We start from the raw sequence: 9,509 nt of genomic DNA on the forward strand, positions 1-9,509 counted from the left end.
ATAAAATTTACAAAATTTGAAATGACCTATAAAATCATAAATGATGGTCGAGATAACAAAATATTTAAAAGTATTGTAAGTATATGTTGGGTATAGGTTTGCATTGTTAGTAACATTGTTTTTTCATGCATTAATATTCACTAGTAATTTGTTAAAAAAATTATTTTACTTGTATAACTATATTCTCGTGTAACGCATGAGATTCGTTTAGTTTGATATAAATATATAGTTATATGATTGTTTTTCCGTTGTATTTAAGTTACTCCATATAACTTATTAATACTAGAAAACATGTGTATGTATACAAAATTGTTTTATTTAATCAACCAAAAAAAAATGACTTCCCATGACTCTTAAAACGTTAGAATTTTAAATATAATACAAATAAGTTCAGTTGTTTAATTGGAACGTACACCGGTGTTTGTTTATTGCTCAGCATATCAAAACATAATAGATATAAATATCGAATTATAATATATTTATCAATCGGTATCAATACAATTACTTTGTGTAAAGGGAATTCCAAACAAATTTAGATATTCCTTGTATTTACTTCAAGATTTCTATGAAAAATTTATTTGTGACAAGATATATAGAAGCACATATACCCACTTGCTTTCTCTCCATCTAATCAAACTTTTTTACTTTTAAAGGCTTGTACTTCACATTAATGTGTGCTCATTTGTTACGTAAGAACAAGCTTTGCATATAAAATATTTTGATCTTAAACTGTAGAATTAAATATTATTATAATATTCTATAGTTTACGCTATTAAAGCTTTTTGATTGTTTTAATAAAATTCTTTCTTATATGTTATTTCATTAGATATTCTCATTTTCGGGTGAATTATCGTGGTTTTTAAAGAAAAACTGCATTATATTCATACTTGTATCTCAAGTTACAAGTTATAAGTTGGTTAAAACTTATGGCCAATTTGGTTCACGAATTCTAATAAGTTTTTTTGAACTGACAAACATATATATATAAATAAAGAAACCGCTTCTAGCAAGTAGCTACAGACGACTAGTACAAAGTTAAGAAGTATAAGAAAGGAAGCTTAAATACATAACAATGGAACTGAGCACCATTTAATCCATATCAAGTTCCTACCAAAAGTTCCCCGAAATTGATCCAAGTGAAGACAAGAGGTTTTATCATGTCTGCTACCTTTGCTTGTAATGTTCGCCGGTTGTTAAAGAGACGATCATTCCTCACCTTCCAAATGCTCCGCAAGGTTCCATAGCAAATAACCTAAAGAATGTGCCTTTTCTTAGGACAATTTCCCCATCTACCAGCGAAGTAAAGAACTTCCACAATTGTGTGAAATGGCTTGTTATTTATACCACACCATTTGAGGATCCATTACCACACCTCTCTTGCAAACATACATTATTTAATTAGTATGTGATCCCCACATTCCTCATCATGATTACAGTACGTGCAAGCTTTGGAGTCCAACAAAACTCCCATTTTTTGAAGCGCCACAACCAATGGAAATCTGCCTACTTTTTCCCTCCACACAAAACATGAAACTTTTGGTTAAACTTTATTTAACGAATCCATTTTCAAAATATTGGTGAGGGTATTTTGGTCAATCATGCTCCTCAAACAATAGACCGAGTAAATCCCGTCGGGCACAATTCTACACCTCCACTCCATGATCCCCCCAATGACAAATTTTGAGATTACATTGGAAACGGGAATCCCAAGTTTCACCAATTCCTTTTTTCCCCTGCTATGGTTTTCTATACACCTACAATTCTATTATCCGCATAATGATCATCAGGTTTGGATTGGAGGTTATGTATGCATGACACTACTCTACACCGAAGAAGTGATGGATATGATCTTAATCACCACCACCATTTGACCACCAATGCTATGTTTAGAGCCCTGATTGATCCAACACTTAAACTAACATCATGCTTTGCTGCTGCAATCTTTTCCCAAGATACCCAATAGATTTTTGAAGTGTCATTTGAACCACCCCAAAGGAAGGCCCTCCTAATTTTTTCCAGTTGTTCAAGTATTACAGTAGGCCCTCCCCGTAAACGACAGGTTTTTGGATTTCCAGGACGTAAGCTTAAACAAGAACTTATCAATAATTGGCTTCCAAATTTTTTTAGATTCATATTCGCTCCCACATGTACACCTAGATAAGTGAAACGTAGGCATGAAGTTTCACATCCTAAAGAAGAGGCCCCATGGGAAGCTTCTAATGATGTTGAACCGATTCCAAAAAAAATTGAATTTGTTCAAATTTACTTTCAAGCCGGATGAGACATGAAAGCACCTCAAAATTTGGGCAAGGTTTTGAATATTTCTCTCTGATCATTCGCCTAAAAAGAGTGCATCATCCACATATAGTAAATGAGATATCACCGACCCATTATTGTAAATTTGAACTCCCTTAAAGATACCTTTGATACAAGCTATCTTCAACTCCACATTGAGTCCTTCCATGGCAATGAAAAAGAGAAATGGTGAGAGTGGTCTCCTTTCCTTACCCCTCTTTCCATTGAGAACTCCTTGGTTGGAACACCGCTGACAATCACGGATGCTCTAGCCGACTTTATACACCCCCTTATCCATAGCCCCCTTATCTCCAAATCCTATTTGAATGAGTATCGAGGCTAAATATTCCTAATTTACTGAGTCAAAAGCTCTGTCAAAGTCACCCTTGAAGAGTAAAATCTTCTTCTTGACCTTTTTTGCCTAGGTACATACTTCATTGAGAATTAAGGGGCCATCAAGTATACACATGCCTTCCACATATGTCGATTGTACTTCGTCAATACAATGCCCAATAACCCTTTTGAGGCGAGATGCCAGTATAGTGGAGATGATTTTGTACAGACAACCAATCAAGCTATTTGGACAAAAATCACTGAAAAGCAGTGAATCTTTGGTCTTTGGAAATAGAGAGATAAAAGAAGAGCCACAAGATGAATGAAGCCTTCTAAATCTTTCAAAATATCTGACAAAAACGACGATGTCCCCAAACATAAGATCCTAATATGCCTTCATAAACTTAAAATTAAACCCATTAGGGCCCGAAGCCTTTTCACTACCACACGCCCATACTGCATCCTTGATTTCGCCCAAAGAAATTGGTTCTTCTAAGTAGTTCCTGTCAGCCTAAGAGATACGCGAAAATAGGGGATTTGAAAACTTGGATCTGTGTGGCCATTTTCTTTAAAATTATTTTGGAAAAATCAGTGTACTTCTGCTTTTATTTCAACTGGATTTGTGCTCCACCTTCCATTTATCAGGATCCCTATGATATTATTCTTTCTGATCCTATTCGCCAGTTTTATCCTCCTCTGAGAGCTTTAGCTTTCTGATCCTATTGAATTTGATGAAGTTTATACGTTGCTGGTAGCTTGTATAGTCGAAGGGTTGCGTGTTATAGAATGGTATATCTCATGTGTTCTAGGTAGGGGTTGAAATGGATGTTTTCTGGATTCCTACAAGTTGGTGGGAAGATGTTTGAGAACCTTTGGTCCCATGTGTTGTTAGTCATGAGTCTCCGGACTAGTGATGGAAAGATGGAAACACCAATGTGTTCTATAATCTTATCGTTCTAATGGTTAGATGGTATCACGATCTATCATGAACCATCGACTATATGAGTCATATGGGTAGGAACCGGTAGTCATATGGTTGAGACTCTTCGGTCTCACATCGATAGTGTTTGGCATGGCTAGGTGCTAGGAAATTTTAGGTATTGGGAGGCCAAGTGACTAGCTAGTTTGGATCATGTGGAGAGTAAAATTTTGTTTTGATGGAAGTCTTAGTTGTGAAGCAAAGGGCACTTGTGTATTCGAAGTCCTTTGGGCATGAATATTGTATTGAGATTTTTTGAAATCCATGATTGGGATTTTTTGTGAATTCATTATGGGTGTTTGGGTGGTGATCCTAGTCAGGTACTAAGGGTAGGTATAACAAGAGGATGATGATCAGTCTTAAGGTATGGTTTCAATAGTTTAGACTGATGGGTTCCTAGTTTGTGAAGTAGATCGTCATAGTTATGTTGACGGATAAGCTAGGTTAGCCTTTGTGTGTCAACAATCAGTCAAGAATTTCGTATTCTAGTTTATTAGTGTGTCAACAAGGAACCAGGGAGATCTCGGATAGGTTAAATATGAAAACTTTTGGCCCACATGATGTGACGTATATGTTGATATAACACCAATGTTTGGGACTTGTTTTGGGAGTTGCCTTCTTATTCAAGTTCAATGTGACCTACATTATTGGATGGTTATGGTTTCTGTTTCTAATAATCAGAGATAGGATATAGAGTTAGGGAGGTTTTGGTCGGCCCGGGTTGTCGATTGTGCTCATCATAGGTGCGGTTCGAGTGGTTATTTTCATATGGAAGTCAGGCATAGCATATATTTTTCATAATTTGGGTGATGTTGCTTGCCCTTCTCTTTTTTTTGCTAATTGTGGTGCGTTGTTGTTCATTTTTAGTTAGGTACCGTTTTTCCATGAAATCTGATATGGTAGCAGGGTCGAAAGGATATCGGCTATTTGAAGTGATTCTTGTTCTTTAGTGATGCATTGGATTCGAGTAGCTCAGGTGGCTTTTACTTGTGTTGTGAGAGTAAGTTATATGAAAAGATTCCGAGGAAGAAATCAAAATTAAGTGGTGGAGAAATGTAACATCCAATTTATGGATGTATTTTATTTTGAGATTCTAGACCATAATTTCACCATCTAAAGGCCTTGGGCTTCAAGGGAATAGACTTTAGTCCCTGTTGGATGTTGATGATGTTGGATAAGCAGTTTAAACCTTGAATTGTATTTTGGAGCTAAAGGGGTTAAATGGGTAATGTAATACTTCAGATTTTTTGTGTGAATTATGATTTTATTTGGGTGTGTTCTCAGTCATCAGTGATTAGATAGAATTGTGGGGCTCATAAATACATTCGTGTGGATATAAATATCACCAAAATCGGATTCGAAACGAAGAAGCTATGGTTGTTTAAAGTTGGAGTTGTGAAGTTATCTACTATGTTGAGCATAGGAGGAACTGTTGATCGGGGTTTTAATGAACTACGATGAGGGTATATTAGTCAATGTTGATCATAGCCGCGACATATCAAAATGCTAAATATAGATTTGTGAGCCTTATTTAAAGGTGTCACACCCTCCCCGACGGTTGGCAGAAAATGTCGAGTGGTGATGGTATAATGATTTCCCAATATATAAGTCTCCATGCTTAGAATCCTTCCTTGACTTGATCCCTACTCCATCCAAGAACATATGCAATTTTTTAAAATGTCAACTTGATGTTGCTGAGCATACAGGTATTTATAGTTATCGTCTCTTATTTGTTTGATAAATTTAAGAATCCTTTTCCTTTTAGAAAAACCATTCCTAATGTAATTTATCAACCCTAACATACCATTTTTTAAGATATCTAACGATCCTATCTTGTTATCATTTGAGGGTGTATTTATTAATCCTAATTTATTATCTTTACAGGATATCTAATAATCTTAACGTAATTTATCTACCATTTTAAGGTGTCCTTAATGGTAGTCTGAACTCTAAGGTGATCTAAGGTATTATCATGAGCCCCTATAATCGTCGATGTTTGACTAATCATTAGCCCCGCCACGACGCTTCATCGGACGTTGAATGATCAATAATAAGAAAGTTATCATGTTGGGATAGTAGCTAGCAATCGCAGGTGGGGTTGTCAGACCCCATGTAGATCTATACATATCTTTATAGCTCTCTCAAGATTAACGATTATAGGTATCGAGGAATGTTGAATTCAATCAAGGCCTTTGGATGAATATAACATCTCACTACCTCATTTTCCTTAGGTATTTATCTTTTATATTTTATCTTTCAATCCTTCCGAAGAATTTCCTATAACTATCACATATAAATCACTTATCTTATATTTGATAATTATAATTTTTGATCTCATAATTATTTTGAATATATAAGTATTCATATATATATATATATATATATATATATATATATATATATATATATATATATATATATATATAATACTTATATATTCAAAATAATTATGAGATGAAAAGTTATAATTATCAAATATAAGATAGGAGATATTTGGGCAGAGTAAAAACTAGGTACGATGCATATTCCTATATTTGACTAGCATGAATTGTAGGTACTACGTTATCGTAGGGATTTAGCGATTATAACAAGTAGGTATTATATCTTCCTTGATTATTGGGCATCATATCCCTTACCCTAATATAATAGGTTACAACTAGGCGTAGTATCTCTGGCTACAATATCCTAAGGTTTTAAGCTTTATATAATGATTTGATATTTATAGATATAGATATCTTTTGATAAAGCCATTTGATAACCATGTATTCCCTATGTAAAACATTTAAAATAGTAAAATTGGGGTCGTGATCTCACTCTAGTAGCGCATGATGAAGCATCCGAGCCATTGCATACGAAGCTTTGCGCCCTCAAGCGGGTCTCCAAAAAAGTTGTGAGGTATAGAGAGTGTTTGGGATGAGAAAATCAGAAAGTGGGAAACTCTACTTATAGTGATTGTGTGTGCGATGAATTTCATGCACGGCATGCACTCGCTTCGTGGCTCCATCCAGACATTGCCACATGTCACACTTTTGATAGTCCATGTCACCTAATCTTCGACGAATCTGGGCGTGATGCGCACGTGATGGACATGACGCACACTTGGCGAGCACTCCTAAGTCTTTTATAAAAATTCTTATCTTGCTTATATGAATCTTTTTTCTTACCCTCTTTATATATTTTTTTAGGTCTCTACTAGCACCACAACATTTCTTAAGGTCGCGTTGTCAAATTCTGGCTTTTGTTTTTAACCCATATTTTATACTTTTATAAAAATCATATCTCCTTCATATGAACTCCATTTTTTAGCTGTTTCCTTTCAAATTCCTTATCTTAGGGGGTACTACAATTTTCCTATTAGTGACGTTCGCCAAAAGTCAACCATTCTCTATATGCTATTTTGACATTAATAATGTTATTAATGCGGTTGGTTTTTATCCATTATAAAATCATAAATCATCTAATCAGAGCCAAATTTTTGTAACACTTATATCTTTCGGATCACTTTGTTTTTTACTTTCCAAATACACTAACCATCTTAAAAATGATATAACTTTTTGGTCACTCATTTTTTACTGTATTATTATCATTTAACTAATTCATGTGTTCTTGGAGCACGGTGCACAAATTCATGTGCGCAGTGTGCACTCACATACAACATGCATCTGGTGCGTCTGGTCCATTTCAACACCTAATGCAACTTTTGTCTTTTCTGACTTATTCTTATCTGCTTTTTGGCCTAATTTTCTACATGTATGGCTAGACAAGGTCGACAAGGTGTGGTTCAGTTACCTCTGAACTGGCCTTCCCATCCTTTCTTAGAGTACCCTGATGATCATGCTGATTTGAGCTCTTTTGTTTCTCGCCTTGTTGCTCTTCTATCCATGATGATCTGTATTCTTCGGTCCCTTTCCTCAAGAGTGGTGGAAGATTATGGGCTGAAAGCTTGACTATCGTCCTTCCTTACCCGTGTATTGTAGGATGACAATGGTCTTGAGCTTTTTGTCCACCACAGATAGCGGTGGGTCGTTGGGGTTAGTGTGGTGATCTAAAAGGAGATATGTTGGGAGTTTTTTTGATGGTACGCTTCGACAAGGAGTCGACGCAATGGGTTGATCGATCAGCTTTTACTATTCCCCTATTAGGTGTATCCCGCTCCTACAACATGATTGAGCTGGGCAGGTGTAACGACCCAATTTTCACGACTAAAAGTTTCTTTTAAAACATTACTAAAACAATATTTATCAAAAACCGTTTCATAAGTCGTAACATAATTTCATAGTATTAATGCAAATCATAAACTTATTATCAAAGTAAAACATCCTAGGCTAACTGACTATGGTGTGTGCACTGCAACCGCTCCGAGCTCCTCTTTTGAAAACTGAGTACCTGAATCCAAAGAAACTGAAACCGTAAGCACGAAGCTTAGTGTGCTCCCCCAAACTACCACATACCATACAAACATATAAAGCACATATTGGGCCTTGCCCACTGCATCGGACCGAGGTCCGGACTAACTGGGGCCTTGCCCCGTGCATCGGACCGAAGTCCAGAAACTGATTGGGACCTTGTTCCCTGCATCGGACCAAAGTCTGGACTAACTGGGGCCTTGCCCTCTGCATTGGACTGATGTCCGGAAACAAACTGGGACCTTGTCCCCTGCATCGGACCGAAGTCCGGACTAACTGGGTCCTTGCCCCCTGAATCGGACCGAAATCCGGAAACTGACTGAACATAGCATAGCATAAACATATCAACTAGCATGAAAACACATATTGCATACTGCATCGGGACGTAGCCCGAATCACATAACACATACATCCTATCTGAGCCACGAAGACATCAAACATACTAACTACTGCAGCAGACCGAAGTCCGGAAACTACTGCTAACTAAACAGGCTATCATTGTGGCCTTAGACCCATTCCTACAGGAAGGGAACTCACCTGCACCATTGGAGTTCTTGCTGATACCCTGCTGACTGCTATCTGACAACTCCCGCACTACTACACCAAAGACTCCCCGATCTACTAATACCAAATATAACACTTAGTCCCAAACTGCCCTTCAATAGTGAAACTAAGTCAACTCTGGTCAAAGTCAAAGTCCTGTCAAAGTCAACCTTCAAGGTTTACTCTACCCTCCGAGTCAGCCTACTAACTCAATGATTTCATAAGCTCAAAAACCCTCTCCTTCGCGACTCGACTCGCCGAGTCAGCCCACGACTCGCGGAGTCTACTGATTTCCGAGTTATGTCCTGTCCAACTCACTGAGTCTCCACTTAACTCAGTGCTTCGAGTCTTAACTAGAGGGGTTTGGGGTTTCTGTGACCAGACTCGCCGAGTCCAAGAACAGAATTTCCGAGTCCAAGGCAATCTTCATCAGACTCGCCGAGTTGTTCTTCCAACTCGTCGAGCTCCTGCCTATCTTCATCCAACTCGCTGAGTCCACCCATGTGACTCGCCGAGTTCCTACGCAACTCTAAGTCTGATATCTAGCCCTACTCGCCAAGTCGTCTCCCAGACTCGCCGAGTCCTTTCGTGTATTCTCATAATCCCGAGTCACAGAGTTACTCCTTTGCTCCAAACAATAGATCTCGGTTCCTAGAGTCCATTAGCAACATAAAGTTGCTACCTTTATGTGCTACTTGTCTCATAATACCAAAACCAAGCTAGAAAGGGACTTAACTCGTGGGGAAAGGATTTTGCATAACAATTAGAAAGGCTTTCCGCCTCAATAATTCATATAGAACTAAGATCTGGAGTTTCAACCCCAGATCTAACTCATGCTTCAAGATCTCATCAATATTTCTCTAACCAAACCCTAAAACTCCATTTAAGTTGAAATGAGAAGGCGAAGGATAAGGATTCCTTACCTCCAAAATGACCTCCCACAGAAGTATAAT

The sequence above is a fragment of the Lactuca serriola genome, chromosome 4, assembly GCF_051521515.1.
Source record: "Lactuca serriola cultivar US96UC23 chromosome 4, Lser_US96UC23_V15, whole genome shotgun sequence".
In the NCBI taxonomy this organism is placed as follows: Eukaryota; Viridiplantae; Streptophyta; class Magnoliopsida; order Asterales; family Asteraceae; genus Lactuca; species Lactuca serriola.